At 43.1% G+C, this 12,368-nt stretch overlaps 1 protein-coding gene across 3 annotated transcripts in view; it reads left to right on the top strand.

Annotated features, from left to right (window-relative positions):
• Window positions 1-2,675: 2,675 nt before the first annotated feature.
• The window catches only part of SNRK (SNF related kinase), a 42,568-nt gene continuing 32,875 nt past the window's right edge, over window positions 2,676-12,368 (top strand). The window contains exon 1 of one of the 3 annotated variants that reach the window (XM_051610590.1): window positions 2,676-2,918. The gene's annotated coding sequence lies outside the window, so the exon portion shown is untranslated. Of the gene's footprint in view, window positions 2,919-3,581; window positions 3,659-3,692; window positions 4,177-12,368 lie in introns of those variants that run through there. The other 2 variants (XM_051610591.1, XM_051610592.1) reach the window with 2 other exon arrangements.

The raw sequence follows: 12,368 nt of genomic DNA, 5'->3' as shown, positions 1-12,368 counted from the left end.
GGCTGTTGCTGTCACCTTTCCTAGAGAAATACATTCAGGCTATGGCTGTCGGATGAGGTGTGTTTTTGCTGTGGCACAGCTAAGGCCTATTACCTGTCTTGTTTTAAAACTGAGGTGGAGACAGGGCACGGCGCTTTTATTGCAAGGTAAACCAGGTGAGGCCAACCAAAAGCCTCCCCCAGGAACCTAGCTGCAGCTTGTCTGATTTCACAGGCGTGTAGCTAGCACACGAATTAAGTTTTCACTGCGAAAAAACCTCACAAAACCAAAACAAGGCCCTGTGCCACTGAAGAGAAAAGTGACTGTGTGTGTGACAGGAGATTTACAGTAGCCCGTTGGGGAACGGCATCGGTCTCACCCCAGCAGCGTGCAATCTCATGTAAGCAGTAATACAACTGTCTGAAAAAAGGCAAACCAGCCTGCACTGAATTCCAGCCCACTCTGACTGCCAGATGCCTTCCAGTCCCTGTTGTCTCCCCCTAACTGCTGCACATATCCTTGACCCTCTTCTTTTTAGTCTCACACATATTCATCTAGATAGACACATCAGCCTGTGCAAAGAAGTACTGTATTATTCAAGTGACCCAAAGTATAGTAACTCACAACAGCTATATCACAGGTGAGAATAGGCTTTTTTTAATCCTTTTTTTTTTTTTTTCCTGCTAACTTATCCCTTTCCACCCACTTGTTCTCCCTCACAAGCAAACACACACGCAAACACACTGAATGGTTGAGTACACGTGAGTTTGATGCCTTATGTGGCAGTGCAACAGATAATGTGATTTCCAGCAAATATTAAAAAAAAAAAAAAAAGTCCTTCAGGCCAAAATATTTTGCAAAGGGAGGCTTAGTAGCACTGAACTGAGGCATCATTACAACCTTCACACATCTGTGGTCTTTGTAAGATGTGCCTTCTTTAATATCCAAACGAAACTCAAACAGAAAAACAAGTTGGAATAACAGCTATTATTAACTAGAAAGTGAGACACAGAATCTAGGCTTACGTTTTACAGAACAATAACTATCAGGTGCCACCTGATTGTAGCAGGCTCAGAAACCCAAGCCGTGCATGCTGCACACTGGTGCAAACCAAGACTTAAGGAAACCAGCAATGATCAGGTAGCCAAAGGTGATGGGCTGATTCTTGCAATGTCCAACATCAGATCCGCCTGGTAATTTCAGCAATCAGTTCTGTGTTACTGATGTCCAACTGGTACACAGGCAGAGAATCAGGCCTACTGAATTGTTTAAATGTTGAAAAAAATGTAAAAAATTCTCATTCACTATAGGCAACAGTGATCAGGAACAACATATTCTGAAACCTTGATGTATTGTCTGTTTCTGTTTTGAGAATTTCCTTAAAATAGGAATTTGTGAGATCCTTTCTAGTACATATGAACACTACTTCAGTTTAGTCATTTTCCGAACTGTATATTCTAGTTGAGTTTACTCACAAATGATTGGTTTCAGCCAAAGAAATTCCTGGTTAATTCAATAGCCCCTGCTGTGTAATATAAGCTATTCATGAGTGACATCTAAATATTGTCAAAGCAGGGGGGGAACCATTTTCTTAAAACTGGGCTTCAGTATAATGAAGTTTTGTGTTCTCTCTATGTTTGTCTTGATCGGCCACTTCTATTTGCAAGAAACGGGCACTTCACAAACTGCCACTTTTTTAGTCTTTCCTTCCCCTGGCTGTTCACAGAGGTCTTTCCCTTGTTCTTCAGAGGGAAGTCCTGCCCCGCTTCTGACGCCCTGACCCACCGCCTTGCCCCTGACCCTCAGCATGCCGCAGCCTGAACCCACCTCCGCGTCACCACCACGCCGGGTTTTTGCGCCCTTGCATTACACCAACAGCCCTTTCCCCCTGAAACACCCGCCGGGCCCGTTCCTGGCCTGCGTACTCCTGCCAGCCTCAATGCCACCCTTTGCTTTCACTGCCCCTGCTTCCAGCTGACCTCCACCATCCATCCTCGCCGGGTCCCCCTCACCACTAGAGAACCTTGCCGGAGGGAGAGCGGCCGCCACGCAGCTGGTGGGCCCGCGGGCTCTGCCCTCTCCAGACCTTCCATGCTTCCTCCCTTCCTTTTTGTTTTTTTTTGCCAGGGGATCGCCCAGGACCTCCAGGCAGCCGGGGCGTGCGGGCAGGGGACACAGCCCAGCCCATCCAGCCCTGCCCAGCTCAGCCCAGCCCATCCAGCCCTGCCCAGCCCAGCCCAGCCCAGCCCAGCTCATCCCAGCCCAGCCCAGCCCAGCCCTGCCCATCCCAGCCCAGCCCAGCCCAGCCCCGCCCATCCCATCCCAGCCCAGCCCTGCCCAGCCCAGCCCCGCCCATCCCATCCCAGCCCCGCCCCGCCCAGCCCAGCCCAGCCCAGCCCAGCCCAGCCCCGCCCATCCCAGCCCAGCCCATCCCAGCCCATCCCATCCCATCCCATCCCATCCCAGCCCATCCCAGCCCCGCCCCCCCGCGCTCCCCTCCCGGGCGCTCGCCCCGCCCCGCTCCGCGCGCCCGCCGTGACGCCGCGGGCACCGCCTCCCGGCCGCGCAGGCGCGCTGCCGCCGGGCTCGCGCGGGGGGCCCTGGCCCCGCCTCCCCCCCCCCCCCCCCCCCGCCTTCCCCCCCCCCCCCGCCTCCCCGCGCGCCGCCGCGGCCGTTGTTGTCAGTCGCGCCTGGGAGCCGCAGCGGCAGGGCCCGGCCGAGCGGCAGCCAGCCGGGCAGCACCGGGCAGCCCCCGCCGCCGCCTCACCGCTCCCCCGCTGCGCCCCAGCCGAGCTTCCCCGCTGGGCTCTTCCGCCCTTTCCCTTCCCGCCGCGCTCCCCGTCCCCGCCGCCGCTCCCGAGGGCGGTCGCGGCGGGTGCTGCCCATGCAGGGGGCGGCGCGGGGCGCGGCGGCCCGAGGAGACGCCGCTGCTGCGGGCAGTAAGTTGTCGGCGGGGTCGGGCCGGGTTCCGCGGGGGGTGGGCCGGTGAGGACGGGGCCGACCCGGCGGGGTGTGGTGGGTTCTCTTCCTCCCCTCCCTGCGCCTTTCCGTCTCGCCCGGAGCCGGCCTCGCCCGTCGAGCGCCGCCCGGCCGGCCCAATGGCGGCCTCGGCCCGGGAGGAGGCGGTGAGGGGACGTTTCTCGGCCGCCGCAGGTCGGTGTGTCTGTGCCGCCCGGGGTTCGAGGAGCGGGATTTGGGGGGGGGAAGGGTGTGACGGCTGCGGGGCTCCCGGCGGGAGCCTCTGGTGCCCCTCGGCGAGGCGGAGCGCGGCGTGCCCCACGCGAGCCCTCTCCTCCGGCGGGGCGGTGTGGGTGCCCCCCGTCCCCGCGGCAGCAGCCCGCCTGGCGGGGCGTGCGTGTCACCGGACGCTGCCGTTGGCCCCACGCGTGTCGGCGGCCCGCTGTGGGCCGGCGGGGGCGCGTGCCCTCGCGGTGCGCCCGCGGCAGCCTCCGCGCACGGCGGGGTCGCCGCGGTGAAAGCGGGGGGGGGGGGGGGGGGCGGTTTGTCCCTCCGCCACCTCGCTGCTCGCTCCAGCCTCGCCGCGTGTTTTCTGTCACTTGGTAAGGAAAACGAAAAAATAAAAATGAACGAGCGAGGCGAGAGCCCTGCGGTGAGAGCGTCGGTGCGGTCACGGGTGCGTTTTGGGGGAATGACGGTGCATCTTATCCCTCGGAGCCAGGTGCGTAGCCAACAGGTTTGCTCAGAATGCAAGCTGGCGGCTTTTCTGGAGCGTGCCCCTGGCAGAGGCTGAAAGCGCAAGTGTCCCTTGTTCCGTGTCAATACGTGCATTGCTTCAGTCGATAACTTACTGCATTGGATTTGCTGCCTTTAGATTACTACAGAAATCCGTTGGATAAGTAGGCAAGTCCCGGAGAGAGGTCTTTGTGCTTTTTGCTCGGTGGATTTTGGCACCCAGATAGTACTCCCCTAGTTTAATTTAGGGAAGACGACTTTTAAAGATGTTTGTCGTTGATATACAGTCTTGGTAGTAGCTGAAGGACAGATGTGTGGTTATTTTTGGTGGTGTGGTTTGGGTTTTTTGTGCTGTGGTTGTTTTGTGTTGTCTGTTGGTTTTTTTTTTGTTTTGTTTAGTAGACTGAATAAAACATCAGACCATCCACTAGGGAAAAAGGCTATATTGGCCTGAGGATGGCTGGCGACAAATGTGACCTATTTTCAAATTGGATATTTTTATTGGTAAGTGATGCTAGAACACCTGTGAAGGAGAAAGCTTTACACAGGTTATAGAGATACAAAAAGCTTTGAGTCTTTTTGCTTATACATATATAGTTTCTTACTGAGCATCTTTATTTCAAAAACTTGAGAGTACATATGCAAATAAGTGGTTTCCTCAGTGGTACCATTGAAGTTTCTGGGGCGGCTGATGTGTGCTGTATGATTTCTAGCTATCTAGCATGAATGAATTGCATGTAAATCTGCTTACGCCTGCCCTCGGTAGTGCAGTCACTACTTAGTCATGTAGGCTTGTTTTTGGATTTGTTTATTATGGATATATTTAGATCTTGAGGCTCTGGGGAGGGACCAGTTTAATGAGTCTCTGCAAAATGGAATTTATATGAAAGTGTTTACAAGCAAATGTTTATTATGTTAGAATTAAGCAGTTCTTGCAAGGCATGCACCACTAGGAGCTGGGTTAATGAATGGTGGGGGATTTTTGATACCTATATCAGAAAGTGGGAATTTGGCTGGTAGTTATTTTTGTACTAGTTCTCTACTATTTTTACACTGATCTTCTAGAAGGAAGGAATGTGAAACAAACTTACAAGATAACAGCCATTGCTACATAATGCAATCAAATTTTACCTTGTGGAACATGTTGAAATGTTAACTTAAGTAGTCTACTAATATTTGCCCCTTTTTCTAGCATTAAAAAAAAATCAGATTTGAGGTATTAACAATAAAATCTAAGAAGAAGAAAGTCTGGTCTTGTCTCACATTTTACCTAAATGTTCTGTATCTCCAGAAAAATAGTAAAATGATGCATGATTTTTCAAGTGATTGGGAGAGAAGCTAAACTGAATGCTGTGAGTAGTGCCTGGTAGACAAGGTGTCATCTAAGATAGCACATTCATCTGGCTCTTTTAAGGGAGTCTTTATGATTCATACCTGAGACTTCCAACAAAAACAGGGAAAAGGGAAGATAAAGTCTTAAGTGGACATATAAAGTTTTCCCTTTTTACACAATTGAGAAGCAAGAAAGTACATACTGAGTTTAACATACTGAAATTGCTGTGCAGGTTACTGATGTTTCTCGAGTCATCTTGCTATGAGAGCTAATATTCCTGTGTGCTGTGGGTTGTTGCCCTGTAGATACACAATCTGCTTTCTGATTATTTTACACAAATCGCGTGTTAAGAGTATGTGTGTTAAGATAGTACTGAAGATATTTGTGTGCTTGCAGTAGTCAACTTTCTTGTGCACTGTTCTGACCAACCTGGTCTCTTCTAATGCTCTAATTCCCTACTGTTGATATTATATTTGAGTAATTCTTTTGCAGTCTGCACCTTCAGTGTATCATTGTCCTTTTTATCCCACTAGCAACTGTAATGCCAAGTTAGTGCCTTTGTCTTGCTTTGTTGCCTGCCTCGCTTCCAAGGGCACAGTATCCTGGTGCAGCTTGCTTTTTTCCTCGCAATGTGTCTCATGAAAAAATGCAGTACTTTTCTTGGGTTTTGTCTGCTTTCAAAATTCCACTGAAATGTTGTAGTTGTGAAACTTCTTGGTGAACTTCTATCCATTTCTGCTTAATAGTATTTTCTAATTATGTCTTAATGCAAGAAAACAATGCAACATGGTTCAGATCAGGAACACTGTCTTTTGTATAAAGGGCTGAACTGCAGTTTATGATGAATGTACTGATATTAAATGGCCTAAGCTCTGAACATCAGTAATGTATGAGGTTCTCTGCATCCTCCTTGTCACACTGCTTTCAAGCACTTAACTGAAATGCTACAGATTCTTTAATACTATAAAATAGCTGTTGTTTTAATACACATACCAGTATTATATAAGAGCTTAAGAGGATTTTAAAAACTGGATATTCACTTACAATTCCAGGATAACTTACCCTTGCAGAGTTATAGTACACATAATTTGATTAAGTCACCAATGTTAAGAACTTAATGAGGAAAAGTGCTGTGTAGTTTTTACAGTTGTGAAATATAAGACAGAGCATGCTCACTTTCTGAAAAGCTGAATCTTTCAGTTGTACAGTGGTCTTCTATGACAGTGTTGGAGCAGGAATGTTGCACTAAATTTGACAGGCTGTTTTTTAGTCTTTTCTTCATATATAATTGTTTGTTTTCTGCAGTGATCTCCTATCTAGTAACTGACTGGACTCGAGAGATGAGGTGGTAGCTTAGACTTTTATAATTTTAGTTCATGTGAATGGTGAATTTCAGGTGTCTGCCAGTTCCTAACTAGTTTAGGATGTTATTAGTTGTGATGAAGTATTGTAACTGAGCAGCTGTAGGTTGGGGTAGGTGCTGTTTCTTAAGGTTTAAGTAGTTTGTATCCTAGGTGGAAAATGTCTGCATCTTGGAGGCAACCTGACGTAAAACTTAGGTACTGAATTGACTTATCAGAGAGATTGCTAAACAAATGAAGCTATCTGAAATTTGAGCTCATAATTAATAAGAAATTTAATATAAATTATTATTGCTTTTAATAGGTACTAAGAAGTTATGCACGTATTTGCATGTGAATACTCAGATTTGAGCTAGCATTTGATGCTTTCACCTCCCCTGACACAGAATAAAAAGCATGTTTGATTCTGAATTTACACAACAAAGGTGGTGATAGGTGTTACAGCAGTGGTAACTTATCAAAATCTTAAGCTACACTGAAGTGTTCCTTGATTAATGGTGGAATGTTTAAGGCTGTCTTTGCTACACTGTCTGGCATGAGAAAGTTATGTGGTGATATTAATAAACAGACACTTGAAAAAGGTGAAACAATTCTGAGAATTCATGAATGTGGAGTAGATGAGGCAATTCTTCTGAAAGATTCCAGATTGGTGGAATAGAAATCTTGTGTTTTCTCTCCTCTGCAAAGTTCCTGCAGTAGGTTTTCTGGAAATAGAGATGTAGTGTCCTGTCTAAAAGATAGTGATACCATCATGAATCACAATTACATGACTTCTGTCTGATATGCAAAGTACTTCTTCATCAGTGTCATGTTCCTATTTTTATATTTTTTAAAAAACAAGAAGAAAAAAAGTGAGAAGTTTTAGAATGTTAAAGCCTTTGAGAAGCTACCTGGGTATACTGCCTATCAAGCTTGGAAAAGTATAACTTTGGCCTAGGAAGTCAAACTACCATGAGTTATCTCTGTTGCTTATAAGATGGTTGACTGAAAAGTTTGTTGGTTTCTGTTATCTTCAGACTTTTTTGATAGCAGATCTTAATTGGTTAGAATTATGAATGTCTGTAACCAAGACACCCATGTGAATTTCCTGTAGCTGAGGACAAACTTATTTTCAGTGGGAACTGCAAAATATTATAATTTCAATTGAAACTATTTTTTATGTATCATGACATCTGAACAAAGCTTTATAACCAATTTACACATATAAAAAGAAAGTGCTAGCAGATATAATAAGATGTGGAGCAAGTCCTTTCTAAGAGATGTTATCGCATACTACTTTGCAGGAGATAATTTAGGAAGACATGGCCATTTAGAAAGGTTCGGTATTCCTCTTTTCCTCTTCAGTAGTAATTTAAGAGCAACTTTAGATCTTGTGTGGTGTATTGCTGAAGCACCTGATAAGTGAACAGGGTGATGGTGTCTGTTTTTATTGGAGGTTTTTTTATTTGTTTAGCTACATACTAGACTTTGAGAGTAGGCACAAGAGGAAAACATGAATGCCATGAAATTAATTATTTTGGACCTCTGGCTGCTGTGAGGACTTTAAATGGTGTAAAGCTGTTGCTGAGTTTTCAAATCCATAGGGTAGATTGCATTTGTCTTGTGTAATACCTCCTCTTAGAAATGGAAAGTGCCTTGTGAACTCCAGTGATTATCAGCATGGTTATGAAAGTATCTTGGGCTTATACCCAATTTCACAAGTAGAGGCAGTTGGAACTGATGCCAGTGACTGCTAATCATGGGTTTGTCAATGGATCATAGTTTAATCACTCACAACACATCTCTGTTAGTAGCTTCAACATCTAGTCTGTAATCATAATCTTGGTATTGCTTTGCAGTATATACCTGCTTCAGTGTTTGTGTTTTTTTTTCTCATACACCTGTTTGTTATGAAAAAAATAAAAGGAAATGCATATCCTTGACTTTTAAGGTGGGGTACCTTGAAGGACCAATCCAGATCAAGTGGCTTTTTTCACTTGTCTGTATTGATGATGATTCTCACAAAGTTGTGAGAAACCCTTGCATAGTGGGGTTTCTACAACATAGTTCTCAAATTTTAGTTTGCTCTTAATAGCAGTCTGCAAACCACTTACCACATCTTTGCAAACCCATGTGAAAGAAATAAACTGTCCGTGCTTGGCGTGACTGTACTAATCTTTAAGAAAACAGGATGGTTTACAGCAGTCTTATAGGTCTAAACGTTTGGGAATTTCTTGCCTAAGAAATAAATATGTTCTTTAGTTGACAATATCCTGAATTGTGTATCATATTAAGTTTAATTTTTCTTATATGTCAGAGCTGCCTTGAAGTCTTGATCTTGAATCTCAGGTCATTTTCTATTCTGTCTCAATTTCTTCTCAACTCAATACTTCTACCCTTCCCCCACCCTTTTGTTTATAGGTCCAGAAGCGATGTTTTTTTAAGTTTATTGACCTGCCAAATATCGCTGCTGCTTACTGAATAGACCTTAGAGTTGAAGCATTCTTGTTAGCATTTTTTTATTTCTGGATTCTAAGAAGAGTTAAGGCTAGGTATCGGTAGCTCTGATGCCTGCAGTACATTCTGAAATAATGAAAAACTGACATTTCAGTACAGGCTTCCCAAATGTTCAATGGCAAAACTTGAGCAATTGGCAGCTCTTGTATCTTTCCAGAGCAAAATTCTGAAGCCTACTTAAAACTAGGGAATACCACTAGATTGTTCAGGTTAAATCTTTTTGTTTGGAACATTGAACTACTTGATAATTCTTATCTTCATAGTTTTAGATGGAGCTGTGCTGAATGGTAGAGAGATTTGCTGATACATCTTGATATTTTTGTAATACAGTATGAGGTGGATGTTGGTGCTGTGGGAGATGATGATGATATGAAAATAAGTGAATGTACACCTTGAAGAACCTACTCTGCACAGGAAGCTGGGGGAGGAAGGGCTTTGCTGAACTGTGACACCTGTGTGTAGAAGCAAAGGGAGAATACAGGTTCTTGGGATTTTAACTCCCCTATTGTGTCTTAAATATTCAAGGAATATTGGATAGTATGAGGCTGAAAAATTGTCATATATTCTGGAGGAAAAGAATCATGGCTAGTTTTCAGAGCAAGTGCTATGCATTAAGAGTGTATGTTCTTCACACCTGACTCTTGCAACACTTTGTACCTGTTTCTAGCATGTTGGCTCTCCCTTATATAAAAGGAAAGGTATTCGAAAGCCCTCTTAGGAAAAGTAGATTGACATACTGGTGAAGGTGTAACATCATCACATGTAAGTGGTGGCTCACACAGTAACAAAGAGACTGTTTTTAAAGGCTCCTGGATTAGGCCATGAAAGGTATCTTAAAGTAGGATAGCAGATAAAATTGATGAGAAATATTGGGGGAAAAAATGTGAGAAGTTACAGTTTTGCAGTTCATATACTGAGTTGATAGTTCCTTCAGTTTGCTCTCAGATATTAATGATTAGTACAAATTGTTTTCAGGGTTAAAAAAAAAATGCTTCTCTATCTCTGTGATCAGTTTACTTCAAATTTTGCTTTACTCTTTCTAGGAAGAATAGCAACTTAAGTCTCAACATATAACTATGTACTAAGGAGGTGATTGGTATAGATGCTGTTATTCATTTGAGACAAAAAAAGACCAAAAGGAGAAACAAGGTGGAATTTATTTAATCTGCCTTGTGGATGAGTGTAATGTGTACATCCACTGAACTAGTCATCCTAAACTTGTGTTACAGAGAATGAAAATGTGTACTTCTAATAAATGATTAATTTTATCTATTTAGCATCTTCTTTAGGGTGCAATTTATTTTATTGTAAACTCTTATCTGTGTTGGCTGCTTCTCTATTCATGGTGAAGTGAGACAGGAATGATTAGCTGTCTGTGGACAGATGAGTCCCAGTAAAAGCAACTTGAGCTTATGTATCTGTCAGCCTGAGAATGCAGTGAAGTTTTTGCATTGATGTAATTCTAACATTTTGTTGAAATGCAACCTTGAATCTTCATTTTCTGAAGTAATAAGCTAATATATGCATTAAAGTAAGACAAACTATGCTGGTCTTACATCTAATGTATAATCTAGTGAAACTTTTTGGATGGGATGAATTGCTAAAGAAAAAAGTGTCTCTGAAACATGCTGCTTTTCTAAACAGACCTATTAGAGGTCTATTCATCCATCTTTTAGATATGGTTAGATTGCAGTACTGTTGTTTAAGCCTCTTAATAGGGTGCATGTGGTATTACGGAACAGCTTCTGCAGATCTCCGTTACAGAGACTGTTTGCAGTATTTTGTGGGATAGGGTACATTAGTTTCCATGGAAGGAAGGATCTGTTCTGAATCTATTTACTGGTATATGTCTAAATTGCACAAAGTGAGTATTGGGGGCATAGCTGAATTCTGGCATAGTTAGGGAAAACTGCATTTTTAAAACCATGATTAAGCCACATTAAATGCTGCTAATGGTTAGTAAGCTTGCCAACTGAAAAACCCAAACTCTAAAGCTGAAAAACGAACTTACAAAGGAATTGAGTTGATGTGAATTAAAAGAAGGATAAATAAATATTTTCTGTGATTTAAATGTCACTTAAATGTTTTTTTGTTGGGCTGTATTTTGACTTGCTGGCGAAGTATAGATGGTTGTCCCAGGCTGCAGTTTGCAGCTTCTTCATTTGGTAAAAATGTTCAATAGGTCACATTCAGTAGGATCACTGAAATGATCTGTCATTAAAGCTAACCCTACTATAGCGCATTATGGTAGTAAATGTGTTAAATCTGGAAGTTTTGGATTATTCCATTTATAGCTGGCTCCAAAAGTTTTGCTGATGTAACTAAGGAGACAACTGCAAAGTAAGGATCACAAAGAGGTTTCAGCTTGGAAGCTGGTACCTTGTGAAACTGCACTCTTGATCCTTAATTTTGCTTTCTTACTCTAGAGAGAAACTGAAAAAAGAAAGTAATTCTCTGATAAGTATTGATAAAGCAACTGCAATCCTTTAGGTAGCCCATTTAAATTGTAATTATGTCTGTATACCCTGTGACAGTTTTACATCCCCCATTTGCTACTACTGAACGATTCTTGTTATGTTCAGTTCAAACTGTGTGTGCATCTAAGATCCTTGTGTTTAGCTGTGGGAGCTTCATCTCTGAAGATGAATTTTAAAACCACAGAATTAAAAGTTAGTTGGTCTATTATTGTGGAGTGTTTGTGTTAAACTGTTAATAAATCTGCATTAATTTTATTTCAGATAATTGGGCTGTGACATTAGTAAGCATAGTTTTTCTTCCATTTCTGTAAGCTTTTATCCTATTGATTACTGTCTGATGTATTTCTCCATGGCTTAAACATAACTGATTTTTGCTGGAGTTTTGTTGACAGGTCGATGTTTATGTGTATTGTCATTCAGAGATATCATTCAGAAATAAATTACTTGTTGAGTTTCTACAAAGATGGTTGGGAATGTGTCAAGTGAACAAAATAATTATGTATAAATCTTTTCTTACTGCTGAGTATTGCAGTTACTTAAATTCAGACAAGTTACATTCTGTTACATCTGGCTGGGTGTGCTCTCTCCCTCTTGCTCCAGAGGTGCAACCTTCTTGAATACAAGAAACAGAAGTGAAGTAAAAATTGACTGAGGCTTTTATACTTCTATCTTCCTTACCTCTTCCAGTAGCAAAACTCTGGTTTTGCCATGCACTAAGAAAGCTCCATCTTGTGTGCAGATGTTGTTTTTAAATCAAAGACTTAACAGAAAAAATCTTTCTTAAAGCCATGTCTCCTTGAAGACAAAAAGTGTTTCATGATCTGGGCCAGATTTGTAGGACATGATGAATTCACGTGAATAGAGATGTAAATCTTGCATTTTGTCATGATATTCAAGAAAGAAATGGTCCGTAAAAACTTGAACGGTGGAGTTAGGTGGTAACTTCAATTGCATAGGGAATGGCTGTCTGTTGGTTGTTTCTTTTTTGAAATAACTTTTCCTTTTTTTTAGTTTAAGAATTCTTAAACT

The sequence above is a fragment of the Apus apus genome, chromosome 2 (assembly GCF_020740795.1).
Source record: "Apus apus isolate bApuApu2 chromosome 2, bApuApu2.pri.cur, whole genome shotgun sequence".
In the NCBI taxonomy this organism is placed as follows: domain Eukaryota; kingdom Metazoa; phylum Chordata; class Aves; order Apodiformes; family Apodidae; genus Apus; species Apus apus.
Note: the sequence above shows the minus strand (reverse complement) of the source record. Positions and strands in the feature narration are given on the sequence as shown.